Raw genomic sequence first — 14354 nt, 5'->3', positions numbered from 1 at the left:
ACTAACCTACTGTAAGACGGGGGTTTGAGTGCGTCATGACCACAGGACTAACCTACTGTAAGACGGGGGTTTGAGTGCATGTCATGACCACAGGACTAACCTACTGTAAGACGGGGGTTTGAGTGCGTCATGACCACAGGACTAACCTACTGTAAGACGGGGGTTTGAGTGTGTCATGACCACAGGACTAACCTACTGTAAGACGGGGGTTTGAGTGCGTCATGACCACAGGACTAACCTACTGTAAGAAGGGGGTTTGAGTGCATGTCATGACCACAGGACTGACCTACTGTAAGACGGGGGTTTGAGTGCGTCATGACCACAGGACTAACCTACTGTAAGACGGGGGTTTGAGTGCATGTCATGACCACAGGACTAACCTACTGTAAGACGGGGTTTGAGTGCATGTCATGACCACAGGACTAACCTACTGTAAGACACGGGTTTGAGTGCATGTCATGACCACAGGACTAACCTACTGTAAGACAGGGGTTTGAGTGCATGTCATGACCACAGGACTAACCTACTGTAAGACAGGGGTTTGAGTGCATGTCATGACCACAGGACTAACCTACTGTAAGACGGGGGTTTGAGTGCATGTCATGACCACAGGACTAACCTACTGTAAGACGGGGGTTTGAGTGCATGTCATGACCACAGGACTAACCTACTGTAAGACGGGGGTTTGAGTGCATGTCATGACCACAGGACTAACCTACTGTAAGACGGGGGTTTGAGTGCGTCATGACCACAGGACTAACCTACTGTAAGACGGGGGTTTGAGTGTGTCATGACCACAGGACTAACCTACTGTAAGACGGGGGTTTGAGTGCATGTCATGACCACAGGACTAACCTACTGTAAGACGGGGGTTTGAGTGCGTCATGACCACAGGACTAACCTACTGTAAGACGGGGGTTTGAGTGCATGTAATGACCACAGGACTAACCTACTGTAAGACGGGGGTTTGAGTGTGTCATGACCACAGGACTAACCTACTGTAAGACGGGGGTTTGAGTGCATGTCATGACCACAGGACTAACCTACTGTAAGACGGGGTTTGAGTGCGTGTCATGACCACAGGACTAACCTACTGTAAGACGGGGGTTTGAGTGCATGTCATGACCACAGGACTAACCTACTGTAAGACGGGGGTTTGAGTGCATGTCATGACCACAGGACTAACCTACTGTAAGACGGGGGTTTGAGTGCATGACATGACCACAGGACTAACCTACTGTAAGACGGGAGATGACCACAGGAGATGTTGTGGGCTGGTCAGTATTTCTGCAGCCTTTCTATTAAGACAGAGATGGTAATGGGTGGAAAGACGTCAAACTGCTGCAGCCCTCAGTGGGTTGCCGTCTAAAGACAGGAAATGCGCCATAGAGAAACGGGTTTCAGTCAGCTAACGTCTCATGTCCGTTGGTTCCTCTTCTCTTGTCCCTGGAAGGGCTGCTGCGACGGGTGGTTATATTATAATCACAATCATGTTAGGGGCAAAATTAGCCAAATATTTTAATCAAGACCTGGGATTTTTTAATTAGGGTTCAAAAAGTAGTTAGAATAAGGTCAGCGCTAATTAGGTGATGGTCTGACAAATGTGAGAACTAATTAAGTCTGCATGTGTTTGATTAAAGATAAGGAGGTTTTAATGATAAGAAATATGATGATGAAGCATGAGAGCAGGGAAGAGAGGGGAAGAGAGGGGAAGAGAGCCAGGTCTAATTGAGGTAGAGATAATACTTGTGTGAGTGAGAGAGCTGGAGAGAGACAGAGAGAGAGGGACAGAGAGAGAGGGACAGAGAGAGACAGAGAGAGAGGGACAGAGAGAGAGGGACAGAGAGAGAGGGACAGAGAGAGACAGAGCGAGAGGGACAGAGAGAGAGGGACAGAGAGAGAGGGACAGAGAGAGAGGGACAGACAGAGAGGGACAGACAGAGAGACAGAGAGAGAGGGACAGAGAGAGAGGGACAGAGAGAGAGGGACAGAATGAGACACAAGTGAGGGAACATGTTCATTATCTTTTTGGAAACTCATTTTGATTATGTATTCTGAGTGCATGCATTATTTGTGTTCATATCAGCATGTTTGATTGGACAATTCTGTTAGCAATTATGTACTTTATGAGGTGTTGTGTGTGTATCCTGCACTGTAGATTTTAAACAAGCTAGTCTTCTAGCAAGACCCAGCTGTTCCTTCTCTCTCTTTCTCTCTCTCCTGCTTGCTCTCTCTCTCTCCCCCTCTCTCGCTCTCTCTCCTGCTTCTCTCTCTCTCTCTCCCCCTCTCTCTCTCGCTCTCTATCTCTCTCTCCTGCTTGCTCTCTATCTCTCTCTCCTGCTTGCTCTCTCTCTCCCCCTCTCTCTCTCGCTCTCTATCTCTCTCTCCTGCTTGCTCTCTCTCTCTCCCTCTTGCTCTCCTCTCTTTCTCTCCGTCTTGCTCTCCTGCCTCGCTCTTGCATCTCCACCCATCAGGCAGTGCAGAGCAGCAGTCAATAGCAACCCCCCCCCGCTCATGTTCAAAGAACCCCTTATAGGCAGGATAGGAATATGCATTGTCAAAACCTTGGAGCAGACGGCATACTCACACAAGTAGAAAAACAGCAATGGTGGTTATGAAAAAAATCAATTACATTGGAACATTCTTCAAAACGGCAAAAAAATCTATATTGTTGCTGTTGGCAGATACCAGGTACTCTTACAGGCTTGCAGTAATGTAGAGCACACCCACATACGGAATACAATGTACATTGAATACTTGTGTGGGTTCAGGTGGCGTGGACTGTATGACCTCACTATACTGTATATGCTGTACTGTAGGTAACTTTGTCCCAGATCTGTTTGTGTGCAGTCCGTGTACATAACATACTGTACTCCTTACGCTGTGCATATAGTGCATAAATGTATCCCTGTGTATTTTTGCCTCTTGCATACAGGTTGTGCCTGTATGCACGTATTCAGAGGCGGGCTGGGAGAAGCTCCATTTCTTTGTAGGCATTGGTGTGTCCCTGCGTGTGTAATTGAAATACCTGAGTTATTGACTCTCCCTCCAAGTCTAATGGCAGCTTGGTGAGTGTGTGAGCTCTCTCATTGGACAGCTGTGGGGCAGGTAGCCAGGCAGAGAGAGGAACTATCTCCGGCTCTGTCAGATAGGGCTGGTAATAGTCAGGGACCTCACGATGTTAGGTGCCGAAATGTATTGCGATTTCCTCGATTCTATATGTATTGTGATCCCATACTGCGATTTTATGTTCCAAACAAATTGCTCACTATATGTCTGCTGCAGAGAGACAAGAGAGAGCCTTGAGAACATGAGTTTTTGATCAGTCAGGAAATAAAAGTGCTTAAGACATGGTGGCTCACTGTTTAAAAAGAAGATGGAGAACAAGCTAAAAGATGAAAAATTCTGGAGTTTTGGCACAGGTACAGCCGACCAGCGCTAGCTAACGCTACCTAGAAAATATATACAGTATATGTGTTATTTTTACAAATTGATACTTGGAGTCAAAGTATCAATATAATATTGTCAAGTAATAGTATAGCGATATGTAACTGAATCGGTCATTCCCCCCCTCACTACTGTCAGGGCTTCTGGGTGCTGCTGAGAGGAGGACATACATGTGCCTCCTGTCTGTCTCTGACAGCACCAATCGGCTGTGGGTTAGCAGCTGTGGCTGCCCTGACTCCCTGGCCCGCTACTGCTCACTCACTCTGCAGTCTGTACCAGGTCACAGCCCACCAGCCACCCGCTGCCCTCATTGTTACCATAGATCCCCCCTCCCTCTATACTCACCGTCTCTCACGATCCATTGCTCTCTCTGACTAATTTCTCTCCCTCCTTTCTTTTCTGTCGATTCCTCTCTCTTTTACCCTCTTCGTTCCTCACCCAGCGTACTCTCTCTGTCTCTGTCTCTCTCTCTTTTACCCTCTTCGTTCCTCACCCAGCGTACTCTCTCTGTCTCTGTCTCTCTCTCTTTTACCCTCTTCGTTCCTCACCCAGCCTCCTCTCTCTGTCTCTGTCTCTCTCTTTTACCCTCTTCGTTCCTCACCCAGCTGTCTCTCTCTCTCTTTTACTTCATTCTCTGCCTCCTCTCTCTGTCTCTCTCTCTTTTACCCTCTTCGTTCCTCACCCAGCCTCCTCTCTCTGTCTCTCTCTCTTTTACCCTCTTCGTTCCTCACCCAGCGTACTCTCTCTGTCTCTGTCTCTCTCTCTTTTCTCTCGTTTCACCCAGCCCCTCTTCATTCCTCACCCTCAGCCTCACCCAGCCTCTCTCTATCTCTGTCTCTCTCTCTTTTACCCTCTTCTGTCTCTTCCTCACCCCCAGCTCATAGCCTCTCTCTATCTCTGTCTCTCTCTCTTTTACCCTCTTCGTTCCTCACCCAGCGTACTCTCTCTGTCTCTGTCTCTCTCTCTTTTACCCTCTTCGTTCCTCACCCAGCCTCCTCTCTCTGTCTCTGTCTCTCTCTCTTTTACCCTCTTCGTTCCTCACCCAGCCTCCTCTCTCTGTCTCTCTCTCTTTTACCCTCTTCGTTCCTCACCCAGCGTACTCTCTCTGTCTCTGTCTGTCTCTCCCTTTATCCCCCAGTGTTGTTCCCTCTCTCCCCCTATTATTTAGCCTCTGTCTTTACGGTCCAGTACAGTAGACTGCAGTGGCTGCTTGGGACAGACAGAGACACACTCCCTCCTCAGGCATTTTAATGAGTGCTAATCGATACCCCAGCGCTCAGGGAGGTGATAATTCAGACTGACCTTAATTATTGTTGCTGTAAATGAAGCCAGTCTTTATTTGGCTCTGGGTCTTTTTTTTCTCTCTCTTTTCTTCTTCTCTTTTTTTTCCTTCTCCTCTTTTTTTTGCTAATGAAAATTCTGCGGACCTCTGGCTCTCTGAATGACTGCATGGGCCAGTACATTAACACTGCTCTTAGAAAGAGAGGAGGGGAGCTGCAGGGGACCGTGTGGAGGAGGGGGGCTGGAAACTCAATTATAACTGTGTCCTGGCAGTAATTTCACTGGAATAAATGGGACAGGGAGCGGGAGAGGAGATAGAGAGAGATCACAGGAGAGGAGATAGAGAGAGATCACAGGAGAGAGGGACATGAGAAAGAAAGTGGAAAAAGGGGATGAGGTGGGATGAAGGTAGTGTGTAGAGGGACACATGGAGGAGGGCTAGAGGGTCAATCATGGCCTAGTGGAGAGGAGGGGACAGTGGACATTTACACTGACTTAGACGTGTAGAATATACTGTTGTGGAATATACTGTTGCGGAATATACTGTTTATTCACAGTTATTATGTATGATATATCATATGTAAGTGGCAAACACACACAGCATACTTATTCACCCCTTTCTGCTGTGCCTTTTCAGTGGTTTAGTCTGATCTCATTCATGTGGAAACAAGGTAACGGATCAACCCATGTGCGTCCCCTGGGTTATAGAGGTTAGGCTTTGATGTTGAGTGAAGCATGGATTCCTAAGCCAAAGAGATTTCAATACCCTGCCCGGCTGACAGACACGCCATGGTTTTACACACTGACGCACACACTGACACACACAGAAACACGGCCGCGCGCACACACACACACACACACACACACACACACACACACACACACACACACACACACACACACACACACACACACACACACACACACACACACACACACACACACACACACACACACACACACACACACACACACACACACACACACACACACACACACACACAGTATTGGTTGTCTAGACGCCTCCTCTCCAGTTCAATATTCAATGTGGACATGTAACAGCATTACTGACCTCCACTCTTCTGTTCCCCAGGATGACAACTCTATGTTCTTCCAGTTCGGCCCGTCCATCGAGCAGCAGGCCTCGGTCATGCTCAACATCATGGAGGAGTACGACTGGTACATCTTCTCCATCGTCACCACATACTACCCCGGATACCTCGACTTTGTCACCAAGGTAGCTCACTGATACACGCCCTCACGACAGGGTAGCTCTCTCTTTTTCCCTCCTTCCTTTGAATAATGCCACCAGGCAGTCCATGAGCAGACTGTAACGTCACCATGGACTTATAGTCTTAACTTCTAGGATAGTGATAGGAAGGCAACTACTAAGCCGGCAGCTAATCTCAACTTGTTCATGTAGTCAGGAAGTGTCAGTAGGTATTTAAATACTGTTGCGTTGAGAGAAATCAGATTGGCCCTGTCAAATGGCCTTTCAGCCTTCTCACACACCTCTATCTTCCTCAATGTCCTTGAACACCTTTTGTGATAACTCAATATGACAGATTATCATACCCAACCCTACCTCTCACCCACCTACTTCTTCCTCCCTGGTCCCTCCGTCCCTCCCTCTACCCTGTAGATCCGGAGCACCATAGAGAACAGCTTTGTGGGCTGGGAGCTGGAGGAGGTTCTGCTGCTGGACATGTCAGTGGACGATGGAGACTCTAAGATCCAGAACCAGCTGAAGAAGCTGCAGAGCCCCGTCATCCTGCTGTACTGCACTAAGGAGGAGGCCAACACCATCTTCGAAGTGGCCCACTCCGTAGGGATCACGGGCTACGGCTACACCTGGATCGTCCCCTCGCTAGTAGCTGGGGACGCTGAAGTGATCCCTGCCGAGTTCCCTACAGGTTGGTTTGGAATAAGTTCTATGTGATTTATCTCCATTTAAAGTCTATGATTGGTTTTGGTTTTGATGTTGATATATAATTGGGAATATGTGGGACCAGGTAGCTGGTACTGATCAAATCCTAATCTGAAATCCATGCTCACAATGCATATTTTTGGTTGCAAAATCTTACATTGATATTTCTGCATGATTTACGATAAATCATGGTAAATCGCTTGCATCTCAAGTTGATGGATATGGCCCTTAATAATAATTACCATGTTAGCTATGTAAATCATATGATGTGTGATGGTCGAGTGGGCGAGGTAATGAACATGTTTTTCTGCAGGTTTTAACTGTCCCTTGAGAAGGTTTGTCCTGCATATTAGTCTGTGACAGATGGCAGATACTGCATGAATTAAGGGTGTTTTGTGTCAAACTGTCAAAATCAACACTTCAGTTTATCACTGTTGGATGAATTTACAGTATAGGCCTTACAGTAACCTTCAGAATGTGAATTGTCTCACTAACTTCATATTTCTAGCACATGTAGGCCTATACCTTTAATGGAGAACTTACTAACTCATTTAGAGTACAAATAATGTGGTATGCGATATAGTTAAGGCCTGGTGTTTGCGATGGTTCAGTGTGAAGCCAAGGTGCACGCTAACATGCTAATTTGTTAACAGGCACGCTAAATACTTTTCGGCCATATTTGATGGCCTCCAATCCTCATAAGTAATTCCACTGATGCGTTCCTTAAGTGGCACTCTAAGGAAATACAGTATCTCATCTCCTCCCCCTCCACTATCCCTCTCTCTCCTCCTGCTCCTCTATCCCTCTTTCTCCTCCTCCTCCTCTATCTCTCTCTCCTCCTCATCCTCCTCTATCCCTTTCTCTCCTCCTCCTCCTCTATCCCTCTCTCTCCTCCTCCTCCTCTATCCCTCTCTCTCCTCCTCTATCCCTCTCTCCTCCTCCTCCTCCACTATCCCTTTCTCTCATCCTCCTCCTCTATCCCTCTCTCCTCCTCCTCTATCCCTCTCTCCTCCTCCTCCTCTATCCCCCTCTCTCCCCCTCGTCTATCCCTCTCTCCTCCTCCTCCTCCTCCTCCTCCTCCTCCTCCTCCTCCTCCTCCTCCTCCTCCTCCTCCTCCTCCTCCTCCTCCTCCTCCTCCTCCTCCTCGTCCTCCTCCTCTCCTCGTCCTCGTCCTCCTCTTCGTCCTCCTCCTCCTCCTCCTCCTCCTCCTCCTCCTCCTCCTCCTCCTCCTCCTCCTCCTCCTCCTCCTCCTCCTCCTCCTCCTCCTCCTCCTCCTCTATCACTCCCTCCTCCTCTATCCCTCTCTCCTCCTCCTCCTCCTCCTCCTCCTCCTCCTCCTCCTCCTCCTCCTCCTCCTCCTCCTCCTCCTCCTCCTCCTCCTCCTCCTCCTCCTCTATCCCTCTCCTCCTCCTCCTCCTCCTCCTCCTCCTCCTCCTCCTCCTCCTCCTCCTCCTCCTCCTCCTCCTCCTCCTCCTCCTCTATCCCTCTCTCTTCCTCCTCCTCCTCTATCCCTCTCTCTCCTCCTTCTCCTCTATCCCTCTCTCCTCCTCTATCCCTCTCTCTCCACCTCCTCCTCTATCCCCCTCTCCTCCTCCTCCTCCTCCTCCTCCTCTATCCCTCTCCCCTCCTCCTCCTCTATCCCTCTCTCCTTCTCCTCCTCTATCCTTTTTCCTCCTCCTCTATCCCTTTCTTTTCCTCCTCCTTCTCCTCCTCTATCCCCTCTCTCCTCCTCCTCCTCCTCCTCCTCCTCCTCCTCCTCCTCCTCCTCCTCCTCCTCCTCCTCCTCCTCCTCCTCCTCCTCCTCCTCCTCCTCCTCCTCCTCCTCCTCTAACCCTCTCTCTCCTCCTTCTCCTCTATCCTTATCTCCTCCTCTATCCCTCTCTCCTCCTTCTCCTCCTCTATCCTCTTTCCTCCACCTCTATCCCTCTCTCTCCTCCTCCTCCTCTATCCCTCTCTCTCCTCCTCCTCCTCCTCCTCTATCCCTCTCCCTCCTCCTCCTCCTCCTCCTCCTCATCCTCCTCTATCCCTCTCTCTCCTCCTCTGCCTCTATCCCTCTCTCTTTCTCAATTCACTTAAACACACATCTCGTAACACACATATATTGCTAACGTATTTAGCATGTGACCCTCCTAATCTTACATCACAGACAATGATGAGCTGTCTGGCACCAATGGCGGAGTTTTGTAATCAGGTCCTCCAATCAACAGATAGAATGAGAAGGAGGGGCGGGGAGCAGAGGACTACTGCAGTTCAAATGGAAGGACAAGGGGTCTGGTTCTCAGAGCACAAGTGCTCATACACCTCTAAATCAACACCATTGTCCATCTCTTCCTGTTTACCCCCATTGCTAAGGGAGATGAGATTGTCTAAATTGTTGCAACATTTTCCTCATGTCCGGAGATGGACAAGTCCCACTGGCTACCAACCAACCCTTTCCACTAGCATGCACACACTCTAGTTCTGTAATATCATTTTTATAGGGTGAATATAAAAGCCTTGGGAAAGTGTCAACAGAGTGTGACATTAGATATGGTCCTGGAGAGACTGAGCTGTCATCCCAGGGCCCCGTGGGTCTACAGGTTGGATGCTGTCTGTCTATTTCTGTCCAGTTGCCTGGTAATGGATTGGCCAGTCCCTGTCAAGTGGGCCGTAGCGGACAGAGAGGGCGTGAGGATACAGTTTGACTGAGAAAAGAGGAGAGGGGTGGCTGTCAGTGGTGTGTGGCAAACGCCTCATAGTGTGTTTAGCCCCTTGAGTGCATAACCTCTTTTCCTCTACTCTCTTTCTCCATCTCCCCCTGTCACTCTTTCCTCTGTCTCCTCTGTCTCCTCTGTCGACTGTATGTCATGGATCTCTCTCTTTCTGCTCTCCCATTCTCTCTTTCTGCTCTCCCATTCTCTCTTTCTGCTCTCCCTTTCTTCCTATTCTCATCACTCATCACTTCATCACTTTCATCACTATTTCCTATTCTCATCTGTTTCTGCCTCTTCCCTCCTTTCTCTCTCTCTTGCTCTCTCTATCCACCCCCTCCTTCTCATCTCTCTCTCTCTCTCTGTCTCTCTGCAGGTTTAATCTCTGTGTCGTATGACGAGTGGGACTACGGCCTGGAGGCTCGCGTGCGCGATGGGGTGGCTGTCATCGCCATGGCAACCTCCACCATGATGCTCGACAGGGGGGCACACACCCTGATGAAGTCTGAGTGCCACGGGGCCACGGACAAGAAGGGGCCCATTGCTGGGAACCCCAATGAGGTGCTCAGGTAAATCTGGGGCGGATCGCCTATCAACCCTTTGAAATCTTTCAACATCTGCACACACATACACACACATCTCCCTCCCAAAACAGCCCCCCTCCCCGTGCTGCACCCCCACACCCAGACCCTCTCCTTTCCTCTGCCTTTTGAACTGGTTGTGATGCGGAGCATTCTGCCGTGCTTTAATTGGTCCCAGTGGCGTTTCAGTCTGAGAACAGTAGCCCGTTGTGATGCTCTGTGGAACTGAGTGGGGTATTGCATTCCGGGGCAGTTCCACCCTACTCTGTGTTTTGCCACTCTGCCTCTATGTGTTGGGGGATTGTTGGGCATCCTGTTGGGACACCAAAGTGGGTTTGGCTGCTTACAAAAATCCTGTTTCCTCCACTGATTCGGGGCTTGTTGGGAGCGGCTGAGTGCTATTTCTGTTGCTGTATCACGGCAGCACCTGGGGATGCTCTGAGCTTTCTCTCGCACAAGCATTTCTGGTTACAGTTCAAAGCCTAACTGAGTCTAGCTCACTTCGGAAGCTCTGCCTGCTGTATTGTCTCACAGGAAGCTGCCAGGTGTCATTTCAGCGTAGGCCTGTTACGTTATGCCGTATTTGTTTGTCCCTGCCCAGTGCTTTTAGATAACGGCACAGCTACTTTCCCCGGTATATTGTCCTCTGTAATACTCTCCCCAGCCGCCTCTAACCCACTGTTTCATAATCAACTAGTCTGTGCATTTGATTAAATCATGCTGAACTGTTCTCAGATCGTGCTCTGGTTTTACTGGAACTAAACCTGTTTGTTGATAACCTCTGTCTTCAGGGGGTCAATGAGCTGATTAGCAGCAATCCCACAGATAGTCAGATAGACTCTTGCTAACTCAATCAGTGCTTCCTCTCATGTGATAGATACGGCACTATGGGGCTATGAGAGCAGCCTGAATGGATGCCAGGGGTTATCAGACCTATAACAGCCTATATAACTACGTATCGTCATTTGATTGTTTATTTTCATGTATCGGGGAAAAAAAGATAAAGACGTCTATGGCCACTTACACGTGGCCTTTCTGTGGGACTCGAGCTGAAATATGTTGATATCTTGCTGTACTTCCCTTCAGGGTTCTTCACTTATTGAATCCCGGAGAGTTAGGGGACCTGATTGGTGCTATAAGTCATGTGCGGAAAAACAAAATGAAAATCCTGTATTTGCCCGAGGTATTTGTCAAGGATCTAGGACACCGGAATAAGGTATCATATGTGAGTGGTGTGTTTTAAAAATTCTAAATTAATGGTTATTTTTCTTTTCTTATAAGAGAATCATGTTGGAGTCAGTAGAAACACACCATGGAATACATTGAATGACTTTTACCTGTACTTTTACTTACAGGTAGAGTATAGGATGGACCGTTCCATTAGTGGAACCTAAAGGCACCTGGATCATGGTCTAACAAAGCTGACTCTGACCCACCTCAACAGGAACAGGTTACATGTTAGAAATGAGCAGTGTGTTGGAAAAGGGGTTGTGGAAATGTAGGTCTGCGGTAGTTTGTCTGTTGGAGAAGACAAATGCTTGAGCAGTATTTTGACCCTGCATGGTCTTTGGAGTGACCTCTGTCATGTCCAGTCAGTAGGCAGCTGTAGTCCATAAACTCCTGCTGAGTATCTGTTATGGGGATGGAAGTGGGCTACTTCACAGAGCTTTTGGGCGATGGATGTAAAATGGTACCTGTTTATGATGAGGCTTTAATGGAACTGGGTCAGACTGCTGGTCTCTCTTTCTCTCTCTATTTCTCTCTTTATTTCTCTCTCTATTTCTGTCTTTATTTCTCTCTCTATTTCTCTCTCTATTTCTGTCTTTATTTCTCTCTCTATTTCTCTCTCTATTTCTGTCTTTATTTCTCTCTCTATTTCTCTCTCTATTTCTCTCTCTATTTCTGTCTTATTTCTCTCTCTATTTCTGTCTTTATTTCTCTATATTTCTCTCTCTATTTCTCTCTCTATTTCTCTCTCTATTTCTCTCTCTATTTCTGTCTTATTTCTCTCTCTATTTCTCTCTCTATTTCTGTCTTTATTTCTCTCTCTATTTCTGTCTTTATTTCTCTCTATTTCTCTCTCAATTTCTGTCTTTATTTCTCTCTATTTCTCTCTCTATTTCTCTCTCTATTTCTGTCTTTATTTCTCTCTATTTCTCTCTCTATTTCTCTCTCTATTTCTCTCTCTATTTCTCTATTTCTGTCTTTATTTCTCTCTCTATTTCTCTCTCTATTTCTCTCTCTATTTCTCTCTCTATTTCTCTCTCTATTTCTGTCTTATTTCTCTCTCTATTTCTCTCTCTATTTCTCTCTCTATTTCTCTCTCTATTTCTGTCTTTATTTCTCTCTCTATTTCTCTCTCTATTTCTGTCTTTATTTCTCTCTCTATTTCTCTCTCTATTTCTCTCTCTATTTCTGTCTTTATTTCTCTCTCTATTTCACTCTCTATTTCTCTCTCTATTTCTCTCTCTATTTCTGTCTTATTTCTCTCTCTATTTCTGTCTTTATTTCTCTCTCTATTTCTGTCTTTATTTCTCTCTCTATTTCTGTCTTTATTTCTCTCTTTAATTCTGTCTTTATTTCTTTCTTTCTCTCTGTCTCCCTCTCTCTCGCCATCTCTCACTCTGTCGCACACACACACACACACACACACACACACACACACACACACACACACACACACACACACACACACACACACACACACACACACACACACACACACACACACACACACACACACACACAGGCAATATGGACCCTATTGTCATTTTCCATAGATTCTGTTTTTCAAAATTAATATCAGGGTTAATTTATTAAAACCTCCTAATCAGTATTTCACAATATTGCCTGTGTGTTCAGTGTACTGTATCTACATAATCTGACATGTGGCCTGTGTGTTCACCGTACTGTATCTACATAATCTGACATGTGGCCTGTGTGTTCACCGTACTGTATCTACATAATCTGACATGTGGCCTGTGTGTTCACCGTACTGTATCTACATAATCTGACATGTGGCCTGTGTGTTCACCGTACTGTATCTATATAATCTGACATGTGGCCTGTGTGTTCACCGTACTGTATCTACATAATCTGACATGTGGCCTGTGTGTTCACCGTACTGTATCTACATAATCTGACATGTGGCCTGTGTGTTCATCGTACTGTATCTACATAATCTGACATGTGGCCTGTGTGTTCACCGTACTGTATCTACATAATCTGACATGTGGCCTGTGTGTTCACCGTACTGTATCTACATAATCTGACATGTGGCCTGTGTGTTCACCGTACTGTATCTACATAATCTGACATGTGGCCTGTGTGTTCATCGTACTGTATCTACATAATCTGACATGTGGCCTGTGTGTTCACCGTACTGTATCTATATAATCTGACATGTGGCCTGTGTGTTCACCGTACTGTATCTACATAATCTGACATGTGGCCTGTGTGTTCACCGTACTGTATCTACATAATCTGACATGTGGCCTGTGTGTTCATCGTACTGTATCTACATAATCTGACATGTGGCCTGTGTGTTCACCGTACTGTATCTATATAATCTGACATGTGGCCTGTGTGTTCACCGTACTGTATCTACATAATCTGACATGTGGCCTGTGTGTTCACCGTACTGTATCTACATAATCTGACATGTGGCCTGTGTGTTCATCGTACTGTATCTACATAATCTGACATGTGGCCTGTGTGTTCACCGTACTGTATCTATATAATCTGACATGTGGCCTGTGTGTTCACCGTACTGTATCTACATAATCTGACATGTGGCCTGTGTGTTCACCGTACTGTATCTACATAATCTGACATGTGGCCTGTGTGTTCAGCGTACTGTATCTACATAATCTGACATGTGGCCTGTGTGTTCAGCGTACTGTATCTACATAATCTGACGTGTGGCCTGTGTTGTACTGTATCTACATAATCTGACATGTGGCCTGTGTGTTCACCGTACTGTATCTACTCCCTGGGCTTTATGCATTGACATAAGAGGCCTGGGGTGTATATAATCTGACATGTGGCCTGTGGTTGATTGTATCTAGATAATCTGACATGTGGCCTGTGTGTTCAGTACTGTATCTACATAATCTGACATGTGGCCTGTGTGGAGTATCTACATAATCTGACATGTGGCCAGGAACTGTATCTTAAACACATTTCACAGCATAATCTGACATGTGGCCTGTGTGTTCAGTATCATTACATAGATCTGACATGTGGCCTGTGTGTTCACCGTACTGTATCTACATAATCTGACATGTGGCCTGTGTGTTCACCGTACTGTATCTAATAATCTGACATGTGGCCTGTGTGTTCACCCTGTATCTACATAATCTGACATGTGGCCTGTGTGTTCCCTCTGTATCTACATAATCTGACATGTGGCCTGTGTGTTCTCGTACT

At 46.9% G+C, this 14354-nt stretch overlaps 1 pseudogene; it reads left to right on the top strand.

The window, feature by feature from the left end:
* Positions 1-14354, top strand: part of LOC124000817 — a 125225-nt pseudogene that overhangs the window by 80997 nt on the left and 29874 nt on the right.

This window comes from Oncorhynchus gorbuscha, linkage group LG16 (genome assembly GCF_021184085.1).
Source record: "Oncorhynchus gorbuscha isolate QuinsamMale2020 ecotype Even-year linkage group LG16, OgorEven_v1.0, whole genome shotgun sequence".
Taxonomy (NCBI): Eukaryota; Metazoa; Chordata; class Actinopteri; order Salmoniformes; family Salmonidae; genus Oncorhynchus; species Oncorhynchus gorbuscha.
The sequence above is the reverse complement of the archived record's forward strand: the minus strand, read 5'-3'. Positions and strand labels throughout refer to the sequence as shown.